Source organism: Humulus lupulus, chromosome 6 (assembly GCF_963169125.1).
Source record: "Humulus lupulus chromosome 6, drHumLupu1.1, whole genome shotgun sequence".
In the NCBI taxonomy this organism is placed as follows: Eukaryota; Viridiplantae; Streptophyta; class Magnoliopsida; order Rosales; family Cannabaceae; genus Humulus; species Humulus lupulus.
In genome coordinates, this window is record NC_084798.1 from 152988395 (window position 1) to 152997479 (window position 9085).

Below are 9085 nucleotides of genomic sequence, written 5' to 3' on the forward strand. Positions count from 1 at the left end.
ATGCATAAGAATTAATAGGACTTTTATAGGCTTGTATTGATGGCTTAGGTAAAGGTAGATGAAAACGTAATTTTTAAGCTCACTTTACTATAAGCACATGACCAAAACTCACCAACTTTACTTTCATAATAATACAATCCCATAATCCCCTTTCTTATTTTTTTTTTCTTTGGAGAGTATATATTTTCATTTTTTCAATAATAACTACACTCCCCCAAACTTGATTTTTCTATATATTCATATTGGGAGTGTATTGAAATATATATATTTTAATATATATACTCTCTCTAATTCTTTTTTTTTCACTTTTCATTTTCTAAACCCACTAAAATCACAATTAAACCCTATTACACATCAATCCCCATAATTTCTTTCTCAATCATATGGTCATAGTATATTAGGGATGGATATATAACCAAGTTTAAAGTATTAGCATAAAATGATGGTTTAGAAAAAAAGGAAACAAAATTAGGCTCAAAAGGGGCAAGCGAAGGATCAAGTAATTTAAGGTTGGCAAGAAAAGCTCAAACGATCCAAATGATAGCCTAAATCATATTCCTAAGCATACATGATATATTATTTCTCCTCAAATAACAAGCAAGCAAGTTCTAGAATTGTAGAAAATAATTTTAACTTTCCATTCATCATTCCACTAACAAATTTTAGCAAGCATAATCAATATCCAAAAACATCAATTCAACATTATGACAAGATATTCAACAAATGTTATCTAAACTAAAATGAAGTAATGGAGTGTTAAATCAAGCACACAGATTTTGTTTTTAGATTTCATTTTCTTTGAATTATACTCATAACATTCACTTTATTCTCATCAACACTTGTTGTCAATCATCATTCATGTTGGAACTAAACACACTAAAACAAAACTCTAAACACTAACATAAACTAAACAAATCACAAAAAACAACACAACAGAAAAATAAGCTCCCTCCCCCAAACTTAAACTAAACATTGTCTCCAATGTTTAAAAATAACTAAAGAAAGAAAACTTACTTGGTGCAAATCACTTCTAAAATGGTGGTGAATCTAGAAAAGGATGTTGTGGTAGTGGATGAGGAAAGTAATAGCGGTTCGCCTCTTGGTTTGACCATCGGTAAACTAGCTCATTCTGTCTATCAACCTGAGCTCTATGAAAATCATGAAGCTCTCCCAAATAATTGTGAGTATGCTGGTTCTGCTGAATGATATAATCTAATCTGGCCAAGTCCGGATCCGGTGGAGCCTCAAGTGCCAAATATTGAGGATATGCTTTTCTCTGCCCCTCCTCAGCTGCCCTCGATCCATCTGGTTGATCATTGGCAGGTATGGGTTCCTCAGCCGCTTCTTTGTCCCTTTCAACTCTCACATTCCTGGGTAGCGATACTGGTGGCTCCAAGGATGGGGAATTAAATTTATTCACAATAGAACGAGAAATAGGCCCCATGGCCTTCCTATAAATATCACTGAGATATTTAGGTATCTCCCATACTTCACACAGATCAGTTATCATTGATCCGTGCTCCAACCTGGCAGTAGTAGTCAATCTACATAAATCCCTGATGCTTTGGCGAATAACTCGACCAATATCAATAGAGAGTCCCTTCATAATTGCATACACCAGAAGACACCTATCAGTCCCCACCTCAGACAAGTGGGTGTTGGGCATAAGTCGCGCCCTCACAAAAAGAGTCCAGGCTATGGCCACACAATTCATTTGATATCTCTGTAAATGTTTCGGCTCCCCATTCTACATAACAAAAGAAGCACCAGGAATTCCTAAAGTTTCTGCCACCTGAGTCCAATCAACTTATCTATGATACGCCAATTGATAGTATTCATCTTCTTCTTGAGACTACATTGGTAATCTATATAGGGAATCAATATTATCAATGGCACACTCAACCGAAACCTTTCTAACAAACACCTTTTTATTAACGGCCCCAGGAAAGTTGGCGTAAAATTCATAAACTAGTGAAAAATTGGCCTTTAGCATCTTATCATCCACAAAAAGTTGCCAACCTCGGCGTAGAATCTCATTCCTAATAATGTTATAAATTTCTTGAGGGTACGGTTCTTCTCGATATTCCATTCCGCGCTCTTGAATGACTGGACGTTGAGATAAACGTTGATAGTGATCATAGGCATCCTTGTTAATAAAATCGCGTCGGATCAAACTCTAGATTTGGTTGAGGTGTTGGCAGGATTGGCTGAGTTTGGGTTGGTTGGGTGCAGGATGTTGAGGTGTTGGCACAATTGCTCAAAAATATCACACAAAAATTTTGGCAGAACTTCCTCTACTTTTCTGTAATTTCCTCACTGAATACTTCCAAAAATGTCACCCAAAGACATTAAATATACAAACAAGCAGTTCAAAAATCCATTGCAATCCCTTAGTAGAAATTTACTTCAATGAAAACTTCAAAAAGAGAAAACTTATAGACCTTGAAATCTAAAAAACTGTCCACTCTTGAATCCTCCTTCAATTCTTCAATTTGCACCAATTGAAACAAAAATTAGGGTTAGGGCAAAAGAAAGAAAAAAAAATCAATTTGGAGTAGGAATTAGAAATTAAGAAGATGGATTAAGGGAATTTGAAATAGAAGGATAGAGGAAAAAAATTGAGAGCTTTTTAACAAGAAAATCTGGTTTGGGATGAAAGGAATTGAAAAATGAGGGATATGACTAAAAAAAAAACGATTTAAAACTAGGTTGCCTCTGTCTAGCATAGGTGCGCCGCGACCCAGATAGGGAAAGTCGCGGCCCGCATCAGTTTGTTTCAAAATATTCATTCCCAGGCACTGCGACTCAGACTCTTCAAGTCCCAGCCCGCCTCTAGTTTTAAACGCCAATGCTCTCTGTTTTAGCCAAGGGTCGCCACTTATAAGCCCAAGTCGCGACCCACCCCTCCTTCAAATTTTTAAGTGCTCTCTGACTTTTTGTAATGTCGCGACTTGCTAGTTCAAGTCGCAACTTGGCCTGAAGACTAATTGAAAATCAACTTTGTTTTCAGGATTTCCACGATTTTTTTACAGACTTTATACTAAATAAAATACATAAAATTTAAAAATCACAAATAAAATTTTCCTCTAATTAAAAATAAAACTAAAATTAAATATAGGAATGCCTCCTATAGTGCTGTCGTTAACGTCATTTATTCGGACGCTGAATACCCCATTTAAAGGGGTTCCAAAACCATCACTGGTTTGCACTTTTCCACCAGTGCTTCCAAATAATGCTTTAACCTCTGGCCATTTACTTAAAAATGTCCTATTTTCTCACTATGAATCTAAACCGCTCCATAATGTAATGAGACCACAACTGTGAAGGGTCCCGAAAATCTAGATTTTAGTTTACCTAGAAACAGTTTTAATCTAGAATTAAATAACAGAACTTTATCTCCCGGTTGGAAATCCTTTCTAATGATCCTTTTATCATGAAAAACCTTAGACTTTTCTTTATAAATATTTGCATTTTCATAAGCTTCGTTTTGAAATTCATCGAGCTCATTCAACTCTAGAAGCCTATTCTGCCCAACCATAAATAAATTAACATTCAACTTTTTCATTGCCCAATAAGCTCGATGCTCAAGTTCAATTGGTAAATGACATGCCTTCCTGAATACCAACCGATATGGTGACATACCAATCAGAGTCTTAAAAGCTGTGCGATAAGCCCACAGTGAATTATCAAGCTTTTTCGACCAATCTTTCCTTGATGATTTTACAGTTTTCTCTAAAATATTTTTAATTTCTCGGTTTGACACTTCAGCTTGACCATTAGCAAGTGGATGATAAAAACAGGGTCTTTCTGTGATGAACTCCATAACGAGCGCATAGAGCTGTGAATGATTTATTACAGAAATGATTGCCTTTGTCACTAATAATGGCTCTTGGAGTACCAAACTGCGTAAAAATATTCTTAGGAAGAAATTTAAGTACCTCCTTTCCATCACAAGTAGAAGTTGCTACAACTTCCACTCATTTAGAAACATAGTCTACTGCTAGAAAAACATACTTATTATTATAGGATGATGGGAAAGGTCCCATAAAATCTATTCCCCACACATAAAATAGCTCAACCTCCAGAATTCCATTCATTGGCATATGATCTCTTCTGGATATATTACTGGTCCTTTGGCAATGATCACATCTCTTAACAAAGGCATTAGTATCTTTAAATAACATAGGCCAATAAAACCCACATTGCAAAACTTTTGCTGATGTCCTTGTTCCTCCAAAGTGATCACCAGAGTGTAAAGTATGGCAGTGAGTAAGTATGGAAATCATTTCCTCTTTAAGGACATATCTTCTAATCACTTATCAGCACAATGACGAAAAATAATGGGCTCATCCCAATAATAATGCTTGACTTCCGAATAGAACTTTTTTAGTTAATGCTTGACATGTCCGGAGGCACAACTTTAGCTACCAAATAGTTGACATAATCTACAAACCATGGTATCTTCTCTTCACATTCAATCGAAAATAATTGTTCATCTGGAAAATTGTCATCAATTGGCTCCTCTTTCACATTATACTTTTCTTCTTTTTCCAATCTAGATAAATGATCAACAACTAGATTTTCTGTCCCTTTCTTATCACAAATTTTCATATCAAACTCTTGCAATAATAAGACCCATCGAATCAGGCGAGGCTTAGCATCTTTTTTAGTCATAAGGTACTTAATAGCTGAATGATCTGTGTAAACAATCACCTTATTACCAATTAAATACGACCTAAACTTGTCAAATGCAAAGACTATTGCAAGTAATTCCTTCTCAGTAGTTGCATAATTTAATTTAGCATCATTCAAGGTTCGACTAGGAGAATAATTGTTCTGCACACCTTGTTAACTCGCTGTCCAAGAACCGCTCCTACTGCATAATCACTAGCATCACACATTAATTCAAAAGGAATTTCTCAATTTGGTGATACAACAATTGGAACAGATACCAATTTCCCCTTTAGTGTGTTAAACGCCCTTAAACAATGAAAATCAAAGTTGAATACTGCACCATTCATAAGTAAAGTATATGAGGGCTTCAAATTTTTTGAAAAGTCCTTTATGAACCTCCTATAAAATCTAACATGTCCCAGAAAACTTCGAACCCCTTTAATAGACACTAGAGGAGGTAAATTTTCTATTGTTGAAATCTTGGCCCTGTCTACCTCAATTCCATGGCGTGAAATCTTGTGGCCCAAGACTATTCCTTCTGTCACCATAAAGTGACAAATCTCCAAGTTTAATATTAAATTTGACTTCTCACATCTTTCTAGAACCCTTTCCAAATTAGCCAAACATCCATCAAAAGAGGGTCCAAAGATTGAAAAGTCATCCATAAAAATTTCAATACCTTTTTCCACCATGTCTGAAAAGATAGACATCATAAATCTTTGAAAGGTGGCGGGAGCATAACATAACCCAAATGGGATCCTCCGAAAGGCAAATGTTCCATACGGGAATGTGAAGGTAGTCTTTTCTTGATCCTCCGGTGCTATAGGAATTTGATGGTATCCCGAATATCCATCCAAAAAGTAGCAATAAGGATGGCCTCCCAATCTATCTAGCATCTGATCTACAAAAGGTAAAGGAAAATGGTCTTTCCTTGTGGCCTTATTCAGCTTATGGAAATCAATACAAATTCTCCACCCCGTCACTGTATGAGTTGGAATAAGTTCATTATTATTATTTTTAACCACCTCATGCCACCCTTCTTTGGAACTACCTGGACAAGACTAACTAAAGTACTGTCATATATTGGTTAAGTTACCCCTGCATCCAACAATTTAAGGATTTCTTTCCTTACAACTTATTTCATTGAAGGATTGAGCCTCCTTTGAGCATCAATACTAGGTTTACTATCCTCTTCCATTAATATACGTACATCACTGTTGAAGGACTAATACCTTTACTATCTACCAAAGACCATCCAATTGCTAATTTGTGAGCCCATAATACCCTAACAAGTTTCTCTTCTTCAGTCACAGATAAAGAAGTTGAAATAATAACTGGGAGAGTATCATTCTTCCCCAAACAAGCATACTTAAGATGATCAGGTAAGGTTTTTAACTCAAGAGCTGGTGGTTTCTCAATGGATGGGAGAGGTCTCTCATGCACTTGCCCTAATTCCTCATATTTCTTTTTATATATTTTCCCTGATTAATTCAACCACTTAACATACTCACTGGCTTCAGTACCAGCACACTCTTCAGGACTTGCAATCAAACTCAACTTCTGTGGATCCTTAATAGACTGGACCCCTTTACTTGGTTCCTCCAATACACTAACACAAAAACAACTGTCACTGGTTGAAGGATATTTCAAAGCATTAAAAATAACCTCATCACCTTGTACTTTAAGCCTTAACTCTCCCTTCTGAACATATATCAATGCTTGCCCCGTGACCAAAATTGGTCTTCCCAAAATAATAGGCACGTCCTCATCTTCCTCTTTATCTAAAACAATGAAATTTGCAGGGAAAATGAACTTATCTACCTTTACTAGAATGTCCTCTATAATACCTCTGGGATGTGTTAATTAATGTTCTAGAGCCTCTGCAAAAGGAATGTGAATGTAAAGTTTCTTAAATACTTCAAGGAATTTGGAGAATTGTTTGTCAAGGTTAGCCTTTTGAAACCGTTGAGGATATGGAATCTTTGATGTAGGCTCAGTGTATTTTGGTTTTTCTGTCTTTGGAAGGCCTTCAGTGACCTCTTCTTGTATTGGACTAGTAACATATTGATCATCTTTCGTCTTCCCCTTATCATCCACTGTAGGTCAATCATACTTAGTCCGACTCCTCAAAGTGACAGCTTGACATTGTTCTTTAGGATTTACCTCTATGGAACAAGGAAAATTCCCTTGCTGTCTACTAGAAAACATTTAAGCCATTTGACCTATTTGTGTCTCCGAACTCCTGATTGAAGACCTTGTCTCTGTCATGAATTGAATTAATTGGTCCGAATGAATTGTTGGTGGATTCATTAGATGGTGTGGTGGTGGATGAGATGGGCATGGGTTTAGATCATAATATGGTCTAGAATGTAATCCTTAAGTTGGTTGATGAGAGGGTTGTTGAGGTGGGTACTGTGGATATTGTGGTTGCAACCCTTGATTATTTTTCCCAGATAGATTAGGATGATTTTTCCAAGCAAGCGTATATGAATTGGAATAAGTGTTGGGTGCAGGTCTTGAAAAATTATCAATAACTTGTGCTTGTTCCAAAGACATATTATTCACATCAGTTGAGCAAGTAGTTGTGCTCGGGCATTGTTCATAAGCATGTGGTCCCCCACAAATCTCACAACTCACGACATTCTGTACTTGCATTTCTTGTGCAGTGAGATTAGTCTGTTGCAATTGCTTGGTTAGAGATGCCACTTGAGCGGTCAATAGCACAATTGGATATACTTCTAAGACTCCTGCCACTTTCTTGTTCTCACACGCAGTAGGCCAATTATAGTTATTCATGGCCACCTCTTCCAATAATTCATATCCTTCATTAGCGCTTTTTCTCATAAACGCTCCTTCTGATGCTAAATCTATAATTGTCCTTGTATTGCCCCCAAAACCATTGTAAAAAGTATGAACTAGCAGCCACTTCTCTATTTCATGATGTGAGCATTTCCTTTGCAACTCTTTAAATCGTTCCCATGCTTCATATAAAGTCTCCCCATCCAGTTGATGGAAGTTATTAATCTCTCCTCTTATTCTGGCTGACTTGGTAGGAGGAAAATATTTGCCAAGGAATTTCTGAGCCAAATCTTCCCAGTAAGTATAGAGTTGGCTTGCAATGAATTCAACAAACTCTTAGCTCTGTCCCTTAGTGAAAATGGGAATAATGTCAATCTTACAGCGTCATTACTCATCCCATTCATTTTTAATGCTACACACAACTCTAAAAAGTTTGTGATATGGAGATTTGGATCCTCATTTGGTAACCCCCCAAATTGTACATAGTTCCACACCATCTAAATAATTGAGGGTTTTATCTCAAAATTATTTTCCTCAATAGTTGGAGGAAAAATGCTTGAATGTATCCCTGTAACAGTAGGGAGTGCATAGTTTCTTAATGGCGGATTGACTTAAGTTGCATTACCCATATTTGCATTGTTGACAACATTATTTGCGTTCTCAGCCATGGTAAAATCCAACCGTTTCTTTATCTTTTGATTCTTTTTGCACGTTCTCTAAATTTCAAGATCTATTGCTATGATTTCCTTTTGTCTACTTCCTCGGATATACCAACAATTCCTAAAACACAATACAGCCTTGATTCGAGTAAATGTAAAACAATAAAGAAAAAACCATATTAGAACAAACAACAATTAACTTTGATATTGGAAATTAAGTCCCCGGCAACGGTGCCAAAAACTTGATCGCGAAAAAATATATATACGCAAGTGCAGACAATCGATTCAAGTAATATATATGATAAGTAGAGTATCGTTCCCACGAAGACTATTTTCCAATTACCACTAAGTGTTCTTTTAATTTCTATTTGGCAATCAAAATTTAGATCCTGTTGGGTAAAGAAATAATTTGAGCTCTTGTGGTTAGTGTACATCTCACACTTCTCCCCATAAAGGTAGTGCCACCATACCTTCAATGCAAAGACCACTGCTGCTAACTACAGATCAAGCGTAGGGTCCCGCTGTTCATATTCTTTCAGCTCCCGTGATGCATAAACAATGACCTTCCTTGCCTGCATAAGAACACACCCTAACCCCGGCCTTAAAGCGTCACAGTATACCACAAACTTCTCCTGATTTAATGGAAGACTCAGTATTGGAGCTATAATAAATCTTCGCTTCAACTCCTGGAAGTGGTTCCAACATCTTTCTAACCATACAAACTTCTGATTCTTGCATGTCAACTCTATTAGTAATATAGCAATCCTTGAGAACCCTTGTACCAAGCGTCGTTAGTATCTCGTCAATCCTAGTAAACATTTGATCTCTGGGGCACTTTTGGGCCTTGGGCAATCTCTCACTACTTGAAACGCCCCACGTCCCTATGGCTACTTCCTAGAATGATGACTGGCTCTGCATACCAACATGAGTCCTCACTAATGAACGATAAGCAT

General features: G+C 36.7%; 1 non-coding gene across 1 annotated transcript; it reads left to right on the forward strand.

Annotated features, from left to right (window-relative positions):
* The first annotated feature begins 7606 nt into the window (after positions 1-7606).
* LOC133787379 (small nucleolar RNA R71) lies at positions 7607-7713 on the forward strand. Its single transcript, XR_009872405.1, has one exon. It is a non-coding gene; the product is annotated as a small nucleolar RNA R71 (small nucleolar RNA).
* Positions 7714-9085: the final 1372 nt, after the last annotated feature.